General features: G+C 41.6%; 1 pseudogene; it reads right to left on the minus strand.

Annotated features, from left to right (window-relative positions):
* Window positions 1-1,117: 1,117 nt before the first annotated feature.
* Window positions 1,118-25,549, minus strand: part of LOC127628577 (2-aminomuconic semialdehyde dehydrogenase-like) — a 37,413-nt pseudogene continuing 12,981 nt past the window's right edge.

Raw genomic sequence — 25,549 nt, forward strand, 5'->3', positions numbered from 1 at the left:
TTATATATTATTATTATTATTATTATTATTATTATATATATATATATATATATATATATATATATATATATATATATATATATATATATATATATTATGAAAGACTTTCAGATTCATTGAAAACAAAGTGCTTTTGGGTGAGAGTCTAAAAAAACCTAATTTTTCCATGTTTAGTAAAATAAGAAATGTCTCAACTTGGATCAAATATGTTTTTACAAAAAACTAAACAAAAACAAAACAATTGTTATAAACTTGTACAATTGCAACCTTATATTCCCTATATTCCCTTATATTCCCTATATGAATGTGCAATTGTGATTATGTTCACATTTATTATGAATGAAAACTTTTAATGAAAAAAAAAATAACTGTATGCAATAAGATGTTGTCAAAGTTGCAAAGTTGTCATGGGGCCCAAAAATACTTACGGCACCCCTGATGACAGACAAAGAGTCACTCACAGTCCAGAAAAGACCAAACAAAGAGAATATTTAACATAGATAGAAGGGAAAGGAGAATGATAGAGTGTAAGTGATGGAGAGAGATGAAAACAATACATTTGAGACAGAGTAGAAAGGATGGCTTGTGTTCAAGTGAATTGGATATGAGCAGAGACATCCCAGAGGACTCGCCCTGGATTCTAAAAAGTAGACTTCACTCTGATAGCTGATTGGTCCACGCCACCTCCAATTCAGCCGTTCCTAAGGTGGATTTGTCTGATAGGCTAAATTGTTCAATAATGAGTATCGTTAAGACGAAGAGAGAAAACATTAATGACACAAGATCTCATCAAGACCTTTTTCATTTCACACTCAAGCGCAGCAAGGCACACTTCTCTCTAGCAATTTCTTGAAACGTGTCGCATTTGTAGATTTTACAAACAGCCTGAAGAGGGATTTTAACCTAGTTTTTCTTTGCTGCTGCAGTTTTGTGCTATCAGGTAAAGAATGCTTAGGAAGAACACAAGCATACACATGCACACGTCTTGCATTGTTTCCTGGAGGCTTAGTGGTCATTTATTGTCCAGAGTGTGTGTGGAATGCCATTGTGCCACATTACAGAATGCAAAAAAGTCTTCCTGGCATTTGAACCAGGGCTGATAAAATTCCACTGCCCTTTAAAATAGATAGACAGAAGAGTCCAGGGGTAGGGTCTGGCGGCCTGGGAAGAGGATCCAGGTAGAGGGTGGGATCCTGCGGCCAGGGAGGAAGCTTGATGAAAGGGGCAGGATCCGGTGGCCAGGGAGGAGGCTTGAGGACCGGGATGAGGTCAGGCAGGGAGGCGGAAGGGAACTGGACAGTCTCATTGACGACCGCAGGTAACAGGACAGACTGGGCAGCGGCGCCACAGGAAAGATGTCAGGGTTGGTGGGGCCACAGGGTTGAGCACAGAGACATAAGCAGCCCAAACACAGAGGAGGGCGGTAGCCAGGTATGAGATGGTAAGATTCACTGGCATACCAACCTTCTGTGACCAGGACCGGGAGAGCTGCTTGCAGGGGAGTGGCCACCATGGCCGAGAGCTCTGACGGCAGGGGAAGTCGAGGACTCAAATGCAGCAAGAAGGATGGGCTTTATTTTAATTAAAAAATAAACAAAACATACAGAAACTACCCCAAATGGGAAAACTCCAAGGTCCAGGGCAGAACACTGCAGAACAAACTGGTTCACTCTCAGTCACATCTCATTTAAGTATCAACATTGTTTCAGGTATTTCTCCTACAATTCTGCAGGTATTTGCTCTGAAGCAACAACATCTTAAAGGGATAGTTAAACCAAAAAAAAAAAAAAAAATCCCTCATCATTTCCTCACCCTCATGCCATACCGGATGTATATGACTTTCTTTCTTCAGCAGAACAAGAATAAAGATTTTGAGAAGAATATCTCCGCTCTCACCTGAACCCTCACGGCTCAACGATTGGTAGTTATCTGGGCTCGCGGCGCGCTCACAGCCACACCCCACCCCAGTTCCTTACATTTTTATAAAATCACTTACATTCATTTTTATGTTAAAACTTGTGTATTATTTAATCTGTTGAGTTTTTAAATTGTTGTTTTAATTGTTGTTTTAGCATTTATATTTTGATCAAATTAGTTAGTAAGAAATGTTGTCACATTAAAATCACGTTTTGTCTTGTGGTTTATGGCATAGATTATATACATGCTAAATCTTGTGACTTCTTTTGAAACAGTGAATATTTTAACTGGATTTAACTGGACTTCCATTGTACAGTAAGTGCCTTACTGTAGCCCACTTAATAATTTATTTTTGTGATATTCAACACTATGCCACAAATATTGTTGATTGAGATTAACTTGCAATGAACCCGGCATAATCCTTTAAATAAACATAGAAAAGCCCGAAGGGATAAAAGGGTTGCAGATTTAGTCTAATTTGAGAGATGGCTCAGTAGGGGTTAGGCAACAAATGATTTATTATTAAGCTTATATTTCCCATAAAATGAAGCCATTTTTTTTTCTTTAATGATAACTTTTATTAGAAAAAGATTATGAGCTTCCCTTCTCTCTTTTATTATCCTTTTTGGGTGGGTCTTAATAAAAAGGGGTCTTTGGAAGGGCCATGTTTTTTTTCACATTTTCAGAAATCACAATTAATGCATTATTTTTTTTTTCTATTTTATAAATATATATTTGATGTCAAAGAATAATCTCTAATATTCTGGGTGGGCCTAATTTGCCAACCCTTGGCTATGTCACCACCATTTAAATAATAAAACTAAATTCCCGAATCTTACTTCTCTCTGTGTGCTTTTTGCTAGCTACACATTGTTAGCTAAATACAAGAATGAGAACACAAGCAAAGTGTTCCCATCCAATATTACGCAACAGCAAGGTCAATGACTCTCTTGTCAACATATTTGTGTTTGTAAAAATCTGGGAAGTTTAAAGCAAGTGGACATAGTGGAACATCATAGTTGAACATTCTTATTGGTATTCATATTTTGCTATGCTGCTGCATACCTGGACAAGCAAAAAATAACCCAGTGTGTTTTCTTTCCAGATATTCTTATTCCCATAATAAGACAGCAGTTACCAAACTAATCGTCCAGTTTCAAAATATATACGTACATAATACATTTATTTTTACCTTTGTGTTATATTGTGATATCACAAGTTTGCATGGGTGTATGTCATATCATCTTATAAACACTTCTTCATTCTGTACATTCCATTCTGTCAGGATTTCCCAAGCAAATCACGTGACAATGTGTGAATGTGTTTGTTCAGTAAGTATGCAAAAGATGATGGTGATGATGTTAACCATGTAATTCTGGTTTATCATTCACCTTTAGAAAACAAAATAAATACACTGCACTTTTTCATCTTTGCAAAATAATCATAATCTTGGAGCAACCTAGATGTCAGAACAAGTACTATTTTCATATTTAAAGATTTTGTAAGATGTCAACATTTTAATCTAATCCTTTAAACTGTAATTTTTGTTGAAGTGATACTGGTGTTTACAAATACTAAACTATAGTTTTCCCACTTTTTACTCCAGTAAATGTATCCTAGGGTAGGTCTATTAAAAAAAAATAAAAAATCTGTATGCATTTCCACTTTTAATTGTTCAGGGGGGAAAACAGTTAATTGAAGACATATTTACTTTTTATGACCATATCAGGGCATGTTGTCAGACTATATGGATTAAGTTTGCACAATGTGAATACAGTTCAACGTACAAAACCGATAACCAAAATTTTTAGAAGAACATAACCGAAAATGGGAACGAAATTCCTTTCAATTGTTCCAGAGTAAAAACATTATTTTGAAATGCTGGTAAGCTTGTTAATTTAGTTCAGACAATTTTTCAATGAAACCAAAGGGTTTATCGCAGTAAATGTTTGAAACTACACCACTTCCTGTTGCCTGAAAAAATGTGTTCCCTATCGGTCACTCACTCGAAGTTGTGACAATTTAGTGACACTATGTGTCGCTCTTGGGAGCCCAAGACATCTCGGATCTTTTATAAAAGGCCAATGGGAATTGGCGAGTGGTATTTGCATGCCACTCCCCCGGACATACGGGTATAAAGGAGGGCACGTGCAAACCGCTCATTCGGAGCCGAGCGGTTGCTATTTCATTGAGAAATAAGCGAGCTGAATTCCCACGGCTTCCATTCACCTCTGCTGGATCTTTAAGGCACATTACAGCACCTTTCTTCCCACTCTGCATGGGTGCATTGCAGAGATCACCCCTGGGTGCTTCAGCATATCATTTAGATTGTATTCTAAAAGAGTATTTTCCTTTCAAAAAGAGTATATTCTAAAAGATGTGTCTTTTTAAAGATGCCCTTACAATTGTGTGTTATTCCTGGATGCAGTCGATATCTTTCGCCTTAAGACAGCCACGATCGTTGTCTTTCGTGCCTGGGCGCTGCCCATGCCGAGACAACTTTCGTGGATGCTTCATGTCCTCATTATGAGGACCTGACCATGGCAATGTTGCGGTTGAGGCTCACTTTCGTAAGAAAGCAAGCCACCCCAGCGGCTCCCTGCCTCTGTCTTCCTACCTACGGGTATGCGGCCTGCGTGGCGAGCACTGGGGCCGATTCAGGGATCACAATGGGACCACCTCCGCCAGGGTAAATCCCCACGGACCTCCCATTCCCCGGCACGCTCGTTTGCTCCGATTAGGTGCTCGGATAAGTGCGCCGGCTCGTCCCAGGGCAAGTTCGACCTCTTGTTCGGTGCCCGCGAAGGTGATGAACTCTCGAGCGCAGCTTCAGAGAGCGGGCTCGTCTAGTCGGACACGAAAGCCTTGGTCGGGCTTTCCCCGTCGGGTGAGGTTGCCCGATCACACGCTGATGCAGAAATGACTGACATGCTTTCCCGGGCAGCCGCGAGCGTCGGGCTTGAGTGGAAGTACACCAAGCCAAGGCGCTGAAAGAGCTGCACGAGGGTATTTCCGCCCCAGGAACTGCGCTCGGCGACCGACCTCGCCCGGGCGGCGAAGGTCACGGCGCGAGCTCTCGGGTGGGTAACATCCACCTTGTTAGTCCAGGAGTGCCACCTTTTGCTCAACCTGGTCGAGATGAGAGAGGCCGACAAGGTATGGTTCCTTAACGCTCCCATTTCCCAGGCTGGCCTTTTCGGCGAAACTGTTGAGGACTTCGCCCAGCAGTTCTCGGCAAATAAGCAGCAGACGGAGACCATCCTGCCCAGAAAGTGGCGTGGCTCAAGACCCTGCACCCAGTCAGTGCTGCGGCCCACCCCTGTGGCCCCGCCCCGGCGTCGAGCCCCCCGCAGGAAGCGGACGCATCCCATCTCACGGCTGGCCGCCAAGAACAAGGCCTCCCTTGGCCTCCTCTTCACCTCCCTTGAGCTGAAGATTTGCGTTGTTGACTCCCAGGAGCATTCACAAATGTGTTCCCTGGTTGACTACCTCCTAGTCCTGTGGCAGGCGAGTTTGCAGAGAAACTCGCTGCCAGCACAGTACTTGTGCTAACTAAGCGCCGTATTGGGACAGGTGCTCCATTGGTTCCCTGTAGGTAACCCCTTGCGGCGTATATTCAGCTGAAAAATGTTTCCCTGTTGGCAAACTGCATCTTTTGTGGGCAGTTTGCGGCGGTGTCTTCCCCTTGGGAGTGACACCCCCTTGACATAGACACTGGCGTATGGGGAGAAAAAGAAAAAAGAAGAGAAGAGGCACGACTGGGCTAGCCTGTCATTATCCTTTGGGTAGTCGACTCATCCCCAAAGGGCTGTTCAACACACATACTAGCGTCAGGGGAGGTTACGTGCCGGCCTGGTGTGCTGGCTATGCGGCACACACCTGGCACACACCTGGTCGAGATGAGAGAGGCCGACAAGGTATGGTTCCTTAACGCTCCCATTTCCCAGGCTGGCCTTTTCGGCGAAACTGTTGAGGACTTCGCCCAGCAGTTCTCGGCAAATAAGCAGCAGACGGAGACCATCCTGCCCAGAAAGTGGCGTGGCTCAAGACCCTGCACCCAGTCAGCGCTGCGGCCCGCCCCCGTGGCCCCGCCCCGGCGTCGAGCCCCCCGCAGGAAGCGGACGCATCCCATCTCACGGCTGGCCGCCAAGAAGAAGGTTTCGAAACGACCAAGGGACCTGGAACCCGCTGTTCTGGAGCTGGTGAACAGACCACTCCATCCCCGGTGGAGGGCCGGTAGGAGAATCTTTTGTTAATTTAATTTTGCCGCATGCACAAGTAGTTGTGGTACCCAAATGTTTAACCTTCCTTATTCCCTGGGTCACATAACCGGTGTGTACGGCCGTCATTACGACCCCCGAGTGGCGGCCTCCTGGGCTCTGACCAGTGGCACCTCTCTAACAGACATTTGCTACACCCCATACCTTTGCGAGGAACTGCGCTGCAGCCCGCCCCCTTTCTGGGCAGGATGGTCTCCATCTGCTGCTTCTTTGCCGACAACTGCTGGGCGAAGTCCTCAACTATAATCTTCGGGTTGTACCGGTATCATCCCGTGTCTTAGCAGGAATGAACAGGTAAGTCCTGGTCAGCCGGCCGGGTATATCGCTTGCGCTTAGCACCGTTCACCTCCCTTGAGCTGAATATTTGCGTTGTTGACTCCCAGGAGCATTCACAAATGTGTTCCCTGGTTGACTACCTCCTAGTCCTGTGGCAGGCGAGTTTGCAGAGAAACTCGCTGCCAGCACAGTACTTGTGCTAACTAAGCGCCGTATTGGGACAGGTGTTCCATTGGTTCCCTGTAGGTAACCCCTTGCGGCGTATATTCAGCTGAAAAATGTTTCCCTGTTGGCAAACTGCATCTTTTGTGGGCAGTTTGCGGCGGTGTCTTCCCCTTGGGAGTGACACCCCCTTGACATAGACACTGGCGTATGGGGAGAAAAAGAAAAAAGAAGAGAAGAGGCACGACTGGGCTAGCCTGTCATTATCCTTTGGGTAGTCGACTCATCCCCAAAGGGCTGTTCAACACACATACTAGCGTCAGGGGAGGTTACGTGCCGGCCTGGTGTGCTGGCTATGCGGCACACAGTAGTCTGCCCGTCTCGCACCGCTGATCCACGTAACACAGTTCAGCTAGTTGTGCCGTTTTTTAGTGGAACCCTAGTGACACAACATTGAGTGAGTGACAGATAGGGAACATCCTGGTTAATTCTGTAACCTCCTTTCCCTGATGGAGGGAACGAGACATTGTGTCCCTCCTGCCACAACGCTGATTACGTGCTGAAACGGCCGGGACCTTATTCTCGGCTCCTCAGCACAAAACCAGAATGAGCGGTATGCACGCTCCCTCCTTTATACCAGTATATCCGGGAGAGTGGCATGCAAATACCACTCTCTAATTCCCATTCCCATATCAAAGATCAGAGGTATCACGTGCACCCAAGAGCGACCCCTAGTTGACCCCTACATCGACACACGTCTCGTTCCCTCCATCAGGGAACGGAGGTTACAGAAGTAACCAGGACGGTTAATCTCTTTTACATTTACATTTATGCATTTGGCAGATGCTTTTATCCAAAGCGACTTACAGTGCACTTATTACAGGGACAATTCCCCTGGAGAAACCTGGAGTTAAGTGCCTTGCTCAAGGACACAATGGTGGTGGCTGTGGGGATCGAACCAGCAACCGTCTGATTACAACTTTCTGATAATCAGTTCTGTGCTTTAGCCCACTATGCCACCACCACTCTTTCAGTAGAACATATGTTTATAAACCAATGTTAACAAAAAGTTTAGTCCAAACACGTCCATGCAGTAATTTTAAGTGGGCGTTCCTCATTAGAAGAGGGTTGATGAAGAACTGTGAGGTCATTGTTCTCATTCTCTCCTGATTTCCTCAATCCATACAGCCATAAAGCTTATGGAATCCTTCCTCAGACACACACACACACACACACACACACACACACACTGGTCTACCTATCATTATGAGGACTTTCCATAGACATAATGATTTTTATACTGTACAAACTATAGATTCTATCCCCTAAACCTAACACAACCCCTAAACCTAACCCTCATTGCAAATCCTTTTCATTGCAAAACTGCATTTTTACATTTTCAATAAAACATAGTTTAATATGTTTTTTAAGCTATTTAAATTATGGGGACACTAGAAATGTCGTCATAAACCACATTTAACCCCCCGCACACACACACACACACACACACACACACACACACACACACACACACACACAGAGTCAGCAGTCAGCTTGTCTACACTAGTGGGTTCTTTTATGCCTTTCCAGGCCTTCACTTGCTTTAAAATAGCCCCTCTCTGTGGACAGGAAGTGGGGTGTGTATGGATAGGAAGTAGCTGAGATGAGCTGGAGACGGCCGTCTGCACAGAAATGTCAAGAGTCACACACAACACTTGTCACAACTCAGCAGGAAAAAAGCATGTGTGCACAAACACACACACAGTACAATAAGTAGAACATTGTTAAAGGAAAAGGTTGCCCAAAAAAATTAAATATAGTCATTATTTGCTAATTTTAAAACTGTATGCTTTTGTATGGTTATTTTTTGAATGGAATACAAAAGGAAAAATCTTCACACTGCTGTTTTACACACAACAGTTTAGAGAGACCATGTCTGGCCATGTCTGACCATGTCCAAATAAATTTAAAAAAGCACCAGTTTGGTCCAATCCATGATTATTTTAAATAATTTTCAATGATAAGAACCTGCTCAAAAGAACAAATATGACTGATTTATTTTCAGAGTTCAACATAAAGGGTCAAGGAGTAAATAATGATAGAATTTTCAACACAAAAGGTCAAACACAGACTTTAGCAACAGAATATATCACACAGTAAGCATAGCACACACACACATAGTACATACACACATATACAAATCTTCTCTGTCATTCCTCTTTCCTGTCTCCATCATTCACTAACTATTGTTTAGTTTTAGACCTTTATTGTTGGACAGAGAGAGAGAGTTTGACAGTATGTGTGCAAATCAGGTATCTTCCTTTGTAATGCATATACTGGAAATTTGTCTCTGACAGCAGAATGTCTAATGCATAAGCTTTCTTCTAAGCAACCAAAATTATTCTCTCTCTGCCCATCATACATGATTGGTTGCCTGTATTTGTAACCTCCAATAAACTTCAAAACTCTCTCAGGCACAAAAAACCAATGCTTTTGGGACATATTATCTGTAGGATGTGTAAGTACGTGTATCTGCACATGTGAGGATGCAAATAACATACCCATTTAATTTGTAACCAAAACAACTTTTACCTGTGGATTTAGACAACGTGGCAACATGTGTTTGTGCACTCCTGTGATGCATAATCATGTTTCTGACTATGTCAATGCACTAAAACATGGCAAATAAACACAAACGCAAAAAGAGAATTATTGATTAGTATGCTCTAAAAAATGCTGGGTTATTTTGTCTACCCAACCACTGGGTTGAGACTGTTGGGTAAGAAAGCTGGATTGGCAACCCTTCCTCACCAGTAACCCAACAGCACTGGGTTGAGAGTGAGGACGTGATAGAGAGTAGGCACGTCACGTTAAACAAGTTCCATTGGTTCTCTTGAGTATTCATATAGTATCACTCTGCCCCTCTGTGTTTTCAGGGCTCATGCCAGGAATATCTGTGTAAAAAATATATATATATATATATTGCAAATCAAATTGGAATGGAGAGAGAAGTGGGAAATTTTCTGCAGTGATGAGCGTGTTGTTTTAAGCTGGTGGGTTTTGGATGGAGTAATTTCTATCACACCAAGTCCGCAGATGCACAGGAAATATAAAAGCTGAAGTGGAGCTGTGAAATAGCTCAAGGACGGGACGGAAACAAACGTCAACTTAAGGGGTAAGTTTTTTTTAATTCTTAAGTTTTTACAGCACATCAGAGACAGTCTTCCTTGGTTCTCTCTCTTGCTCTCTCGCTCCTGCCCTCTTATGCCGCTCTCCTCATGTTACTGAAATTAGACACAGGTGTTAGTTATCATTTAGCTCAGGTGTGAGCGCCCTTACCGCTTTTCTGTCCCGGACGGGCGCTTGACCACGCCCCCGCTGCCACATACCCCCACCGCCCGACTCAGGCCGGGGCGTCATCCGGCCTGCCTACCACTCCCCCCCCATTTCTGGAGAGGAAGTCAGCGGCAGCCATCTGCACCCGGTCTGTGGACCACCTTGAACTTAAAAGGCTGGAGAGCGAGATACCAACGGGTGATCCGGGCGTTAGTATCTTTCATGCGGTGGAGCCACTGCAGTGGGGCATGATCCGAGCAGAGGGTGAAGGCCCGCCCCAGCAGGTAGTATCGGAGGGTGAGGACCGCCCACTTGATGGCCAAACACTCCTTCTCTACGGTGCTGTACTTAGTCTCCCTCAAGGAGAGCTTCCGGCTAATGTACAGCACCGGACGTTCCTCTCCCTCCACCACCTGCGAGAGCACGGCCCCCAGCCCTCTGTCTGAAGCGTCCGTCTGCAAAACAAAAGGGAGAGAGAAGTCAGGTGAATGCAAAAGCGGCCCCCCACAAAGTGCAGCTTTAATCTCTGTAAACGCCTGTTGGCACTGCTCTGACCACTGGACCGGATCTGGAGCCCCCTTTTAGTAAGGTCAGTCAGCGGGCTGGTGACATCCGAATAATTAGGTACAAACCGTCTGTAATAGCCAGCCAGCCCCAGGAACTGCCTCACCCCCTTTTTGGTCTTGGGTCTAGGGCAAGTCGCAATCGCCGCGGTCTTGTCAATTTGGGGTCGCACCTGGCCATGACCCAAGTGGAACCCCAGATACCGTACCTCCACACGCCCAACCGCGCACTTTTTCGGGTTTGCCGTGAGCCCCGCCCGCCGCAGCGATCTCAGGACGGCCCTCAGATGTTGTAAGTGCCGCTGCCAATCATTGCTATAAATGATGATATCATCTAGATAAGCAGCGGCGTACGCAGTATGCGGTCTGAGGATCCGATCCATGAGTCGCTGAAACGTGGCTGGTGCCCCGAACAAACCGAAAGGAAGCGTCACGAATTGGTGTAATCCGAACGGCGTGGTGAAGGCCGTTTTTTCACGGGATATTGGTGTCAAGGGGATCTGCCAATAGCCCTTCGTTAGATCCAAGGTCGAATAAAACCGAGCAGAACCTAACCGATCGAGCAGTTCATCAACACGGGGCATTGGGTACGCGTCAAATTTAGACACCGCATTGACTTTTCTATAATCTACACAGAAACGTACAGACCCGTCGCTCTTGGGAACAAGGACGACTGGGCTGGACCAATCGCTGTGAGACTCTTCTATTACTCCCATGTCCAGCATCGCGTCCAATTCTTCCCGAACTATTTTCTTTTTATGTTCGGGCAAGCGATAAGGGCGGCAACGTACCACTACACCCGGCTCGGTCTCGATGTGGTGTTGTATGATGTCTGTACGGCCCGGTAGAGGAGAGAACACGTCTGCAAATTCCTTTTGTAGTTCGGAAACCTCTGCGAGTTGGCGTGGTGAGAGGTGGTCTCCACAAGGAACCGGGGTGTTAGGATCGCAGGCTTTGTTTACCTCCGGTCCGAGCTCCGCCCTCTCCGAACTACCGTTGCCAACGTCACAGAGGCCGCCTCTTCCCTCCACAATTTCAGGAGGTTGAGGTGATATATTTGACGCACGCCCCCTCTATCGGTACGTTTAACTTCATAATCGAGGTCCCCTACTCGTCGTGTGACCTCAAAGGGTCCTTGCCACTTGGCGAGTAATTTTGAGCTCGATGTTGGGAGTAATACAAGTACTTTATCTCCCGGTGCAAATTCCCGTAGCTGAGCACCCCTGTCATACAGCCGGCGTTGGCGTTCTTGAGCCTGGAGCAAATTCTCCTGTGTTAATTGCCCCAGTGTGTGGAGTTTTGCTCTAAGATCAAGAACGTATTGAATTTCATTTTTGGCATTGGAAGGCCCCTCCTCCCAAGTTTCACGGATGACGTCGAGGACCCGCGTGGGCGTCGTCCGTATAGCAGCTCAAATGGGGAAAATCCCGTGGAGGCTTGCGGAACCTCTCGTACCGCGAATAACAGGGGGTCCAGCCATTTATCCCAATTCCTAGCGTCTTCGTGCACGAATTTACTGAATCATATTTTTTAATGTTTTATTAAATCGTTTCCACCAGCCCATCCGTCTGCGGATGGTACACGCTAGTGCTGAATCGACTTAATGCCCAACAATTCATAAAGTTCGCGAAGTGTTCGTGACATAAACGTAGTGCCTTGATCGGTGAGGATTTCTTTCGAACCCCCACCCGGGAGATTATCTTGAAGAGTGCCCCGGCAACACTGCGTGCTGAGATGTTGCTCAGAGGCACTGCTTCCGGATACCGCGTTGCGTAATCCACCAGGACTAACACAAAGCGATGTCCGCGTGACGTCCGTTCTAATGGCCCGACGAGGTCCATTCCAATTCTCTCGAAGGGAACCTCGATCAATGGAAGGGGCGCAAAGGCGCTTTTGGGGTGGCCGGTGGGTTTACCAGCTGACATTCGCGGCACGCCGCACACCACCTGCGAACGTCGCGCCAATGCCCGCCAATAGAAACGGGCTATTAGACGGAAAAGTGTTTTCCGTTCCCCTAGGTGACCGGCCATAGGATTATAGTGAGCCGCCTGGAAAACCATTTCCGGCGGCTCCGTGGAATCAACAATTGTGCCACCTCCTCCTTTGTTTGAGCGTCCTGCGTCACTCTATATAACCGATCTTTAATAAGTGAAAAATACGGATATGAAATGGCGACACCCGGCCGGAGTTGTTGACCATCGATTACTCTCACTTGGTCAAAGGCGTGTTTAAGGGTTTCATCCCGCGACTGCTCCAAGGGGAAGTCCCCCTCAGGGAACTCCCTGAGAGGAGGGGTGACCCCCTCGCCCCTTCCCTCGTCACTCGGAGCAGCCGAGGACGGCCCCGGCTCCGCCTCCCCTGCCAAAGCATCGCACATCACACACCTTTTCACTTTCATGCAGGACCCATCCGCACAAACTCCCTCTAATACATTTCTAAAATTCGGCCAATCAGTACCCAAGATTAGCGGATGGGTGAGGCGGAACTAACCGCTGCCTCCACACTGTGTTTTTCTCCCCGAATTTGATTGCTAAAGTCACCACGGGGTACTTGTGAATATCCCCATGCACACACCTCACCCTCACCCGTTTAGCTGTGCCCAAAGCCCGGGTTGAACCAAGCGTTGGTGGATGGTGGTCTGATTACAGCCGGTATCCATCAATGCTTGGTATGTACCCCCCTGGATCCTTACCGGGACCCGGTACGCTCCAGCCCGACCGGGGGCAGCCTGCGGGACATCGGAGACCCGCACCACCGTCCCCACCTCCATCAGTGGACACTGATCCCGGAAGTGGTCCGGGTCTCCGCACCTCCAACAGACCGGCCCAGGCGCCACGGCCGCACCCGTGCTGGCGGGCGCCACCACCTGAGGAGGAGAGCGGCTGAAGGACGGGGAAGGATTAGGCGGGTTCTCCCACGGCCGGGAAGTTGGCCTGATGTATCCTCCACGCCTGCGGGGGGCAGGAACGGGCCCTGGGGAGAGAGCAGAGCGAGAGGGAACAGGGGGAAACAGGGGAAGACACAGGGGAAGGGGAGAGAGAGAGAGAGGGGGAGGGCTCATCTGCCCTCGGGATCGCCGCCAGGTGGTCCTCCACGAGCTGCACAGCTGCCTCCAGCGACGCCGGGCGGTGGCACTGGACCCATTCCGCCGTTCTCCTGGGCAGTCTTTGCGTAAATTGCTCCAGTACCACCTGATCGATAACTCCCTCGACGTCGCGGTCCCCCGCGAGCAGCCACCGCCGACAAGCGTCCCGGAGCCGTTGAACAAACGCAAACGGGCGGTCGGATTTCTCCAGCTTCATGCTCCGGAAGAGCTGGCGATTCTCTTCCGGGCTCCGACCAACCCGCTGCAGAATGGCCCTCTTCAGGTCAGAATAAGCCAGGAGGCTCGTCGCTGGCAGTTGTTGTGCCGCGAGCTGTGCTTCCCCGGACAGGAGAGGAATTAGCCGGGCTGCCCATTGTTCAGGCGGCCAGCCCCAGATTTCAGCCGTCCTCTCAAAGAGGTCGAGGAAGGCCTCAGGATCATCTGCCACCCCCATCTTCTGTAACATGGGCGGGGGCAGCGTAGCGTGGGTGTCCGGGGTCGCGGCTGGGGCTGACGCAGCCTCCTGGCTGAGGAGGCTCCGGATAGCGAGTCGGTCCTCTGCCTGAGCCCGCATGACCTCGAAGAACCGCCGATCTTGATCCTGCCGGAGCTCAAGCAGGGTTTGTTGGTGGCCCTGATGGAGATTAGCGAGGGACTGGAGGATTTCCGCCAGCTGGGAGGACTCTATGGGGCGACTTGGTTCCATCACATAACCAAAAAAAAAAAATAGTCCCGGGTTTCGGTACCACTGTGAAATAGCTCAAGGACGGGACGGAAACAAACGTCAACTTAAGGGGTAAGTTTTTTTTAATTCTTAAGTTTTTACAGCACATCAGAGACAGTCTTCTTTGGTTCTCTCTCTTGCTCTCTCGCTCCTGCCCTCTTATGCCGCTCTCCTCATGTTACTGAAATTAGACACAGGTGTTAGTTATCATTTAGCTCAGGTGTGAGCGCCTTTACCGCTTTTCTCTCCCGGACGGGCGCTTGACCACGCCCCCGCTGCCACAGGAGCTTAAAATGATTGATTTTAAAATGGTTTAAATGTAAAGATGCTAAAATCATGTGGATTCCCTCACATACTTTATTCAGATAATCTTTCAGTTTGTGTGCTTCTTGGCGGCAAGACTAATGCTTTGGGTTTAGTTGGACTACTTTCGTTGGTGGAGGAATAAAATATTTTACTCCGTAGCTGAATGACATCCATGGTCTTCAATGTTCAACGTTGGAGTCTGGATGTGAAAACGGAACCATAACGTATCCATTAACTTTGCTTATTTCATTATAAATGATATAATATATTGCCTATATTGCTACCTAAATGTGATAGGGTGAAGTTAATCTTTTTACCTCGATAATCTTCTGTCAGAAAGTTACTTCAAAAACTTTCCCGCCCTTTTTCTAGCTAATTATCGCTCTGTTTAGCTGTACATTTAACAGAAAACATGTCTAACTGTGCTTTGTAGTATTTTGTCTGAAAGTTGCTTGGTAGTTTTGTGTGTCGAAATTTCCCTACTCTGCTTCCAACTAGTTTTAACTGCATCAAGTTTTACATTTAATTGCAAATGTTATTCATCGACACTCATTACACGATTATTATAGAGATATGAGGCATTTTTACCTAATTTTCAGTTCTTTTTTTTTGTACATTAGACCTGACAACACATTATAAATAGCCAGAAATGCCTAAACAAAGATAAATTAAGTCTAGTTTGCTTCATGTGACATCAAATTCTCTTTAATTTGGATATAATTAAAAGGTGGCCATAATGATAAGATGCCTTTTAACTGGTATTTATTTTCTTACAGATGGATGAATATGTGAAAAGTAAACTGACAGAGTGGAATCTTGAGGAGTTCATTCCTACATATGAAGATATGTATTAATTTCTAATATTTTACAGGGTTCCTGAAGTCATTGCAAATACCCAACTTCAAATAGCAACATAATGAACTGATTAGACTGATTTTAAATTCCATTTTACATGTAAAACACTGACAGAAGTAAAGTGCATTTAAAGCAACAGTTTGTCTAACCCTCAAAACATTCTAAATCTGAATCAAGAATATTATATATTATAATACATATTTTATAGAATTATATACAAAGATTTTCTTTACCCGCAAGGCCAGAATCTAAAGATACTGAAAACATTAAATTAATTGAGGAAAAAAATTCACTGTGACAACATGCCCCAATGGTGAAACCTATAGTTGTCACAGTGGAACATTGGTAATTTTCCAGCATATTATTAGGGCCTAAATAATATTAAAAAATATATTTTAAATATTTTCTTTAAAATATTACCCTTATTTAAAATTTCTAATTAAGACAAGTCCACTGCTTTCTTAAAGGGATAGTCCACCCAAAAATGTAAATTCTCTCATCATTTACTCATCCCTTTGCCACCGGGTGACTTCCGTTCATCAGATGACCACAAATTAATATTTTTAACAAGATATATCAGGCATTATGTCAATGGGTCCAAACACTTTGAATGTCCAAAAGTCTTTAAATCTTAATTTAAAGGAAACTAGAACTTGCTTTGTTTCATTATATCTTCATCAATATATCTTTGTTCTGCATATCTTTTCTCTTGCAGCCGAGAAGATTGATCAAGAAACTCTCGTCCTTCTAGACGATGTCACACTAAATAAATTAGACTTCGTCTAAAATTCCAGAAGTACCTCAAGAAGGTGCTTGATGTCAGTGCAAGGCTTTAGGTGTAGTATATGGGTTACATCTGCTTTAAATGCAAAAGGTCTTTGGGTCCTGAAATCAGAGATTTTTTTTTTTTTAAAGTAACTAGATGTATTTTCTACATCTAGTTACTTTCAGTGTGCTCAAGCTGGATGTTATTGCTCATTCATATTGAAGTTCCAGTTCTAACCAGGGAGATAAAGTTATATTGTATTTTAAAGGACTCAAGAACAGTGCCTGATCTTGGCACTGCTACCAGACAAGAACCCATACAAATTTCAAACTTTGTCTGATAATAAAGTCAATATCAACAATACTAGGAGAAAAACTAAATGGCCCTGAGCACAGAATATCTGAGGTACATGTAGCAACATTTGTAGGTTTACTTTATCTGACCAGTCTAGACTTGACTGTTTTTATTCATGTATTTACAAAACCTGTTTTAATTAAGATATATTTGAAGCAATATGTGGGGTTATTTAAACTTTTTCTTTTTAGAATGCAAGAGACATCCTTCTGACGACACCTGATGGAAAAGATAGTTTAGATATTATTGAAAAAAAGTACTGCATTTCACTTCAAGATAGACGAGACATTGTACGGATATTGGTGTCACATCTGATGGAGCGCTTTGGAGAAAAATAAGTACACTTTTGAATAGAGCCAAGTGCCCATAAGCAGTGATGGCAGCATGCGGGTGACATACTTCCAACAACCATTCCATTGAATGAAAATGCTAATGGACAGCATTCTCCAAGTATTTGACACCTTCATGGGTTGCATGTGAGAGCTTCAGGATGCTTGTGCCAGTCTAAATCGAATTCCCCCGTGGGAGTCCCTCTGGGATGTCCAATAATCCGACACGTCCGTTCACTTTAGGGTGGAACAAAGTGACTTTTGTTCATTGGTGTCTTTTGTTTGCAAGAACCACCTCCGTTTACAGAGGAAACCACTGATGAAAGCAAAACCCTGTTTTATTATGTGACACACGCACATAACACAAGCATTTTGGCCATGACCGGTGTAGTGTTGCCAGTGGTACAGTCTGTACCCTCTTTCACAGTTTCCGGAGAAAACTATTCTTTCTTTCTTTCTTTCTTTGGAACATTCTTTCAAACTTTCTTTCTTTCAATCTTTATGTTATACATTCAAACTGTTTCAATCTTTCTTTTTTCAAACTTTCTTTCAAATTTTAAAACTGTTTCAAACTTTCTTTCTTTCTTTGTTTCCATAGGGAAATAATTAATTATAATAATATTTTACGATTAAATGTATTGCTATATATATAATTGATATATATTGTAAATATATTTATGGAAATGTGTTTTGAATATGTTTAGTTATTTATTTTGTATAATTCTAAATAAGAATAAATTAATATCATTTTTGAAATCAAGTTAACAGAGATTTTCTTAAATTAATAGATTTATTTGCCACTTTGGTGCATTTTGTAATATATTTAGAAATGTGAAGGTTTAATTAAAATATTTATTCTATTTGTAAATATATTTATTTCAATCATGTTGTTTACAACATCTATTACTGTAACAATATTTTCTAATATATTTTATTGATAATAATAATAATAATAATAATAATAATAATAATAATAATAATAATACAGGTAAAAAATAATAATGTTTATTATTATTATTACTTTTATTATTTTTAATAATTATAATATAATGATACTTTTTTGTTACATGGGTGTCCTTGCTCAAGAGGGATGTGTTGCATAAATTCATCTTTTCATCAGTGGTTTTGTTCACAATACTGTAAGATTGATGGAAAAATCTGAATGTTTTACAGTTGAAAGAACATGGCTTTGATGTCTCAGCAAAGATGTCTCTCTGTGCCATCTGAAAGGCTCCCTGGAGAGTCTCTGAGTCACATTCATTTACCTGCTGCGTTCATATAATGTGTGTGTCTGTGTGTGTGTGAGTGTGTGTCGGAAGGACAATGTGGACGGGGAAGAATCCCAGGAAATGCTCCTTTCCCTGCACTTTGTTCAGGACAGGAAATAGGTTGTTGCATGCTCATTGAATACTGTAATAACACACATACAGAGACATAAGTACTCAAACAAACTCTTGATACACTCCCTGAATGGTTGACAGAGGCGCCTGTCTGAAGCTTCAGGAGTATAGTGCACTGAAAGAGACATTCACACAAAGCATCTACACGCATGCACAGGGAAAACAGTTGTAGTCTTCGGAGTCAAGACGTCTCGGTTTTGTCTAATGAATGCCACACCTAAAAACACACTTACAGCAATGGAGTCAAGCTGTCTGCCTCTCTCTAGTCACTCTCTAGTCACATTTTCAAAATGAACATGCCCTCCATCCATTAGCTCACCTGAAGAAGAGCAAATAAATCCTTTGTTTTTCTTAAGCAAAATGTGTCCAATAATTACAGGTATATATGGCCTTGAGATTGAACTCCCTGAGATCAGTCTCAGTCACCATTAGCTTTCATTGTATGGGAAAAATGCAATGGTCGGGCCAGTTTTGCCGTTAAGAACTGGACCAGGCATTTGAAGAGAATTGTCATCACTGTTATAAGCTTCATATTAAGGCACATACTAGCTATTTATGTTATAAGGTTAGCTTGTTATGTATTTTATAACAGGTTCTGAATTTGGCGCAGGATTGTATTGCACAGCGTAAAACGTTCCTGAAAGTTTGACCTCCATAATGCGGGAATTCCTGCACAAATCACTCAAAATATAACATGATGGTGAAACTTAGTCAAATTAATCCCCACAGATGAACAAATAAAATCAATAATTGTTTCTTTAATCAGTGTGTGTTGTGTATATAAGCACTATCGGCCCACCATCCCCTCTCCCTCCCTCCTGCACTAGTAATGTCAAACATTGACTAAAGAACGCGCCTTCTCACATATTTGCTCATTTGTTGTTTTACCATATACCCAAAATAAATGTAAATAAGAATATGACATTAATAACGTGGAAAATTTTAAATGTATAAATAAAATATAAGAAATGTACAGTAAGTCAGTACATCACAGCATAGATTTGCAGGGAAACAAGTGACTGAAAAGGAGCACCATAATGCATAATGCGTAAGACATGATCAAAGTAAAAGATGGTAATGAAGAAAAACAGGTCCATATGAGATACGCAAACAGTTAGGTAAAATAGTATAACTATAATTATTATCATTTATATACAATATTGAATAACTTTGTGTCATATAATAAAATATGTTTTAGATGCTAAATGTTTACATTCTTCACTTATGACCCCTGTGCTGTGGAGTCAGCTGCAATAGTTCCTCATTGTTTATACATGTTTGTTTAGTTCAATCTTATGCCACAATGTCATCTGTATAGCATAGAAAAGAATGAACTCATTGAAGATGAAACAGAAGAGCACTAAGAATTATCAACTTTGTGTTTGAATTTCATTGAGACATTATTCAATATAGCATGATGCACCACACTTTAAAAAAAATTATTTATATATATATATGTAATGTTTGTTGATCAAAATACATAAAATCTGATTTGTTCTCTTTTTTTTAAGTAACATGAAATTTCAATGACCTATTGACCACTGAACTTGAAATGTCCCCATTTTTCATTTCAGAAAATCTGGTCACCTTAGAATTTGACCTCCACTGATTTCTAATATTTAGACTTGGTTCGATGTTCTTACACAATTTTCTGCCCTTGTTGCTAGTATTTGTCACCAAACACCAAATAAAAATATTTTTATAATTTAATAACCTGTAAAGGATAAACCAGTGATATGAAGTTAAGTCAGCAATGCAAAGCAGCAGTCATTTACCAAGTTACCTAATAAAGAATGATAAGGTGGAAATGATGGTGTTGTGATGCAAGTGTTATAACACATAAGAAATGGAAATCAATGAGAATGTAAATAAAGCAATGACGCACTAAATATCTAGGACAAGGTCAATCACCTGTGTGTTTGGATTGTGTCTGTGTGTGGGTGTGTGTGTTTGAAGGGACTGTTAAAGGAGGTGTGTCACTGTCAACCTATTCAAACAGAGGAAAGGTCTCACATCTAGTTGCCCGCCTGCATTTCTACACAAAAAAAGGGAAACTTAAATGGAAAGTTCACAAAAAAAAATCAAAAGTCTTTTGTTATGGCTTGACAAATTGTAATTCCTCCCAGAGCTTTCAAGCTACATCAAACCTGGCAGAGACCTTCAAACTGTTCTGATTTTCTGTTTGGATGGATCTATCTATCTATCTATTAAAAAATGTATCTGATGGTTTCTCTGGTTGCTATCTATGTGACAGTCTGACTTTGTAGCTAGCTGGTTGTTTGTCTTACTGTTATGTCTGTATTATCATCACAACTTAAAACTTTAAAAACTAGTTCACATTTTCAAACAAAGTCAAGCCAACATCAAAAGACAAACTTTACCTATCTAGTTTACATTTGTTAATCATTTACTCACCTTCATGTTGTTCAAAACCTGTATGAATTTCTTTCTTCCTTGAAACTACATTTACATTACATTTACGCATTTGGCAGACGCTTTCATCCAAAGCGACTTACAGTGCACTTATTACAGGGACAATCCCCCCAGAGCAACCTGGAGTTAAGTGCTTTGCTCAAGGAAACAATGGTGGTGGCTGTGGGGATCGAACCAGCGACCTTCTGATTAACAGTTATGTGCTTTAGTCCACCACACCACCACCACTCCATACTAAAAAGATTTTAGGCAGTACCAGTCAGTAGGCAGTAGTTTCAGTCACCATTGACTTTCATTGCATCTTTTCCATACAATTAAACTGAATCATGGCTACAAAGAAAGTCATACAGGTTTGGAACAACACAAGGGTTAGTAAACAATGATATCATTTTTTTGTGTGTGTGTGTGTGTGTTGGGGGGGTGGGTTGCATATCTGCCATGCCATAGCTATCTTATCATTCTGTTACAATTTTTCTAAATAAATTTGGCTAATTTCTCTAATGAGAATTATTTTTATTTTTTTCAAAACATTAAGTTCAAATCTCTGAACAATTAGTTTCTTGTTCACACCAGATTTGAATTTCTTATTCATTTAAGCAAATTGCACGTGTTTTGGCACGTGTGCAAAAGAGTAAGTACAATTGAATATAATTTGCACAATAAATAAATGCACATGGCTTGCTGATCAAAACTGATGAATAGATTCTCAGTGAAATTGTCACTTTTCACAACTTCTAAATATTCTTTCATCGTGTGAACCATCGCATGCAAAATGATCCATTCAATGATCAAAATCTGTCAGACATACCTGTATATGCCATAAATATATTTTACATGGAATGCTTTTTTTTCATTGTTTCGGGTTGCTGTTTTTTTATTTTTTTATTTTGTGGCAATTTTCTGTTCAATATACATGACTTTACATATAAGAAATGTGTAAAAATTTGACATACAAATGTGAGTTTTCAGTTTGAATGTAACACATTAAATTTATTCAATAAAAAATTAATTTACATACAAATGTGCATATCCTCTTTCTGTGTACTACAGTATTGTACAATATTGACTTTTCCCAATAATCTTTTACCTACTGTTCAAATCGTTATATAAAAAGCTCAGTGTGATACACAATAGCATTCAGCTAGACAAATCTGGCACTCTTGTATAGTACAGCAAGCAGTCAGTGTCAACAAAAAAGCAGAACAAAAATTACATTTTTATATAAAAAACATTTTTAGGGTTGACTGTCATGGTGAAAAAACATCTAAACGTTTTGACCAGTACAGCTCACACGATCACAAAAAAACTTTTCATTTTGGTGGCATTGGCCAATTTATGACAAAACATCTTGGTTTTGAAGCATGAAATAAACGTTTTGGTTACTACATTTTACAGACATGCAATAGAGTTGTGATGTCCCATAAAACAGTTGTGACAATTGCACTTGCAGTTTAGAGAATGTGAAAAACTGTAATACACTTTGAAGTATCATAAACGACCTAACTCGCTGCCATAACTTCCCCTTACGACAATAGGAATTACGCACAAGCCTTATCTTTTCATCATAAATGTCTGTATTGTTTACATATCCAGAACAAATATCCATTCATCATAAGTGTATGAGTGGTCCATAACTAAGTTTTGAATCAACCGAGTGCGTTTCAAGGTGCGCGATTGGCCCTCACTCTGTTTCTCTCTTCAGGTGCTGATTCACTATGACGCAGGATTTGATTGATGTGTTGAGATGCTTATTTCATGTGATAAACTGTCTCATTGTAAATGCCTCTCTTATGATATTTTTGCTCTTTAATTGTTTGGGACACTTCTAAGTTATCTGATGATGCAAATCACACTACAGTATAATCTAAATTGACCACAGTTGATTATGTCTTCATGGTTTAAGTCAGGTCAAGACACTGACGAGACACTGCAGTGTTTTTATTCAGCTATATTCTGAAATAATTATTCTAAAGTCAGCAAGAGATCACAGTTGTTTAAATAATTCATAATTCTCAGAAAACCCCCATACATGAAGAAGAAGAAAAAAAAAGATCTCTTCATAATATCAGTGATTTTTACCTTGTAGGAAGGAGATAATATGAAGAGCAAATGAAGACTTTTGCTTAAGTTGAGGTTTATCTCCTGATAAAAGACCTCAGTAATCTCATTTGTGTTTCCACTGGAGATCTCAACTATGTTAAATTGTGCTCAGATTGGCCAAAATACAAAAATCTGCTAGTAAAGGTTGATTATTTTTCATATGAACTTTCATATCTCATATCTTCAACATATGGTATCTCATCAAATTCTCAAAACGAAATGATCTGCACTGAAAAAATTGGTAACCTCCAATTGTTACATTACCTCAAGGATCTATTTCTACTTGATTTAACCAATAAAAATGATTTTGTTGACCTAATTGTTTACGTTGATATAGACAGATACAATTACATTGAGCAACAAAAAATGTCTCTTTTATTTCACTGACTTTTATGATAAAATATATATTTCTGATAGCTTCCTTTCCACATCTTAATTCCATAAAACAATTGTGACCTCACATTCTCTCTATGTCTCTTTCATTACCACACACACACACACACACACACACACTTGGAATCTTATATCAGACACAAACAGAGGAACACAATTTCACCAACACGCATAAATGTGTCTGCATGTGTGGTTGTGTGTGTTGTTACCATGGAGCGAGACCATCTGGATAAGCTGTACAACACTAGTCAGCAGAAAGGGATCCAGCAACACTTAAATTCATTTACTGTAAGCATCAACACCACAGTGAATGTGGTCATGCTGAGGAAGACTGTCTCATATAAGACTGTACAGTATCTGTCAGTACATCTTACTTTCAAATGAAAAGATGACGCCAGAGTTGGGAGATTGGCATAAGGTGTACACTACTCACTGTTATGCTCTAAGAACAAAGCATTGCATTGCATTAGATAACAAAATATTAAACCAAGTGGCATGTATATTAAAGAAATATAGCATAAGTACATTTTTCAAGCAAAACATTTCACCAAACACTTTGGTTTAGTTTATTAAACAATAGATTTACGGTTGAAAATTAAGACAATAATGTATTTAGGCACTTTCTGGTTTGTAAAACTTTGCGCAATGTGTACATAGTTAATGTGATGAACTATACCTGTAGTTACTCTGCTAGGACTGCACTGAATAAATACAGTGAGGGGTCAATGTGTCCTGACATTATGGTAGTAACGTACTACTTTTAAAAGCTCAGACATCATGTTTCCTATCCTCACTCGTGAACACTCACAAACCCAGTCACAAACACAAAGACAGATACCCAAAAACACAAATTGTTTGACCCAAACTGTCTACTTTTTGGCATTGCAATTGTGTCATAGAGCTTACATTTTAGTCATTACACAATTATGTTGCAGAAGAAGTTCCCTGTACAGAATATGCATTTATTTATTTTTGATTGCGGGGTGATATGGTTTCAGAATGGATTTAAATATGCTATTATATGTTACTGTAAATGAAGCGGAGTACTACTACATTCTTATTTGTAGATGAAAGCATCATCAGATTAGCCAAAACTTTTGTCAAGTCATTTTTATTTGTATAGCACTTTTGGCAATACACAGTGCTTCAAATCTGCTTTACAGAAAATCATACCTTAATGTCTTAAAGCCCCCAGTGAACCGCTTTATTAATAAACATTCTAGGGCCAGAGCTAGAAGCTAATTCCATACAGACCTTATGAGTTCCATAACAGTGTTAAAAATATATAATACTAAGATTTTAAAGAGTCTGATTGCTTCCAGGAAGCTTGGCTCAGTAACTGACTGATAGTTGTATGCCATATTCACATTGCCTGAAATAACACAACAAATTTAAATGAGAAGTATCCTGTCTCTTTTTTATCCTGAGAGTGAATCAGATCTTGTATTATAGGTGCATGGATTACGTGATTGCTTCAGATCATTAAAGTGCCATGTGATGAGAATAATTTAATGTGTACCAGCCCTAAAATATCTGACCATTTCCACAGAAATACCATCTTTTCTTCTTTTCATAGTGTAATTTTTTCCTCCACTCCTCTACACGTGTCTATCGGCATAAAGGGCGGACATGACCTTCGCTGTCATATATCATGAAGAGCTAACAAGACTTATCGAAGCATTAAAAGCCACAACATGTATGTTAGATCCAATAACAAAAAGCTCTTAAAAGAGGTATTCCCAGTAATCTCAGAACCTCTTCTTAATATTTATAACTCCTCACTATCCTTAGGACATGTACCAAGAAACTTTAAAATGGCAGTTATCAAACCACTTACTAAGAAGCCACAGCTTGATCCTGGAAAGTTTGCTAATAATAGACCGATTTCAAATCTCCCATTTATGTCGAAAATACTTGAAAAGGTAGTGTCCTCCCAACTATGTTCATTTCTACAGAGAAAATGGTATATATGTACAATTTCAGTCAGGATTTAGGCCCCATCATAGTACAAAGACTACACTTATACAAGTTACAAATTACTTGCTCTTATCATCTGATCACAGCTGTATTTCTCTTCAAGTGCTTTTAGATCCTAAAATATAATTTGACTGTCGATGGATGTACTGTTTCATCATCTTCTACAGTGAAGAAATTAGGTGTTATTTTTGATACCAATCTGTCCTTTGAAAATGAAAATGTTCAGTGTTTACAGAACAGTATTCTTCCACTTCAGAATGCTCTCTGTTGCTGATGCCAAAAAACATTCATGA

This window comes from Xyrauchen texanus, chromosome 35, assembly GCF_025860055.1.
Source record: "Xyrauchen texanus isolate HMW12.3.18 chromosome 35, RBS_HiC_50CHRs, whole genome shotgun sequence".
NCBI classification, from domain to species: Eukaryota; Metazoa; Chordata; class Actinopteri; order Cypriniformes; family Catostomidae; genus Xyrauchen; species Xyrauchen texanus.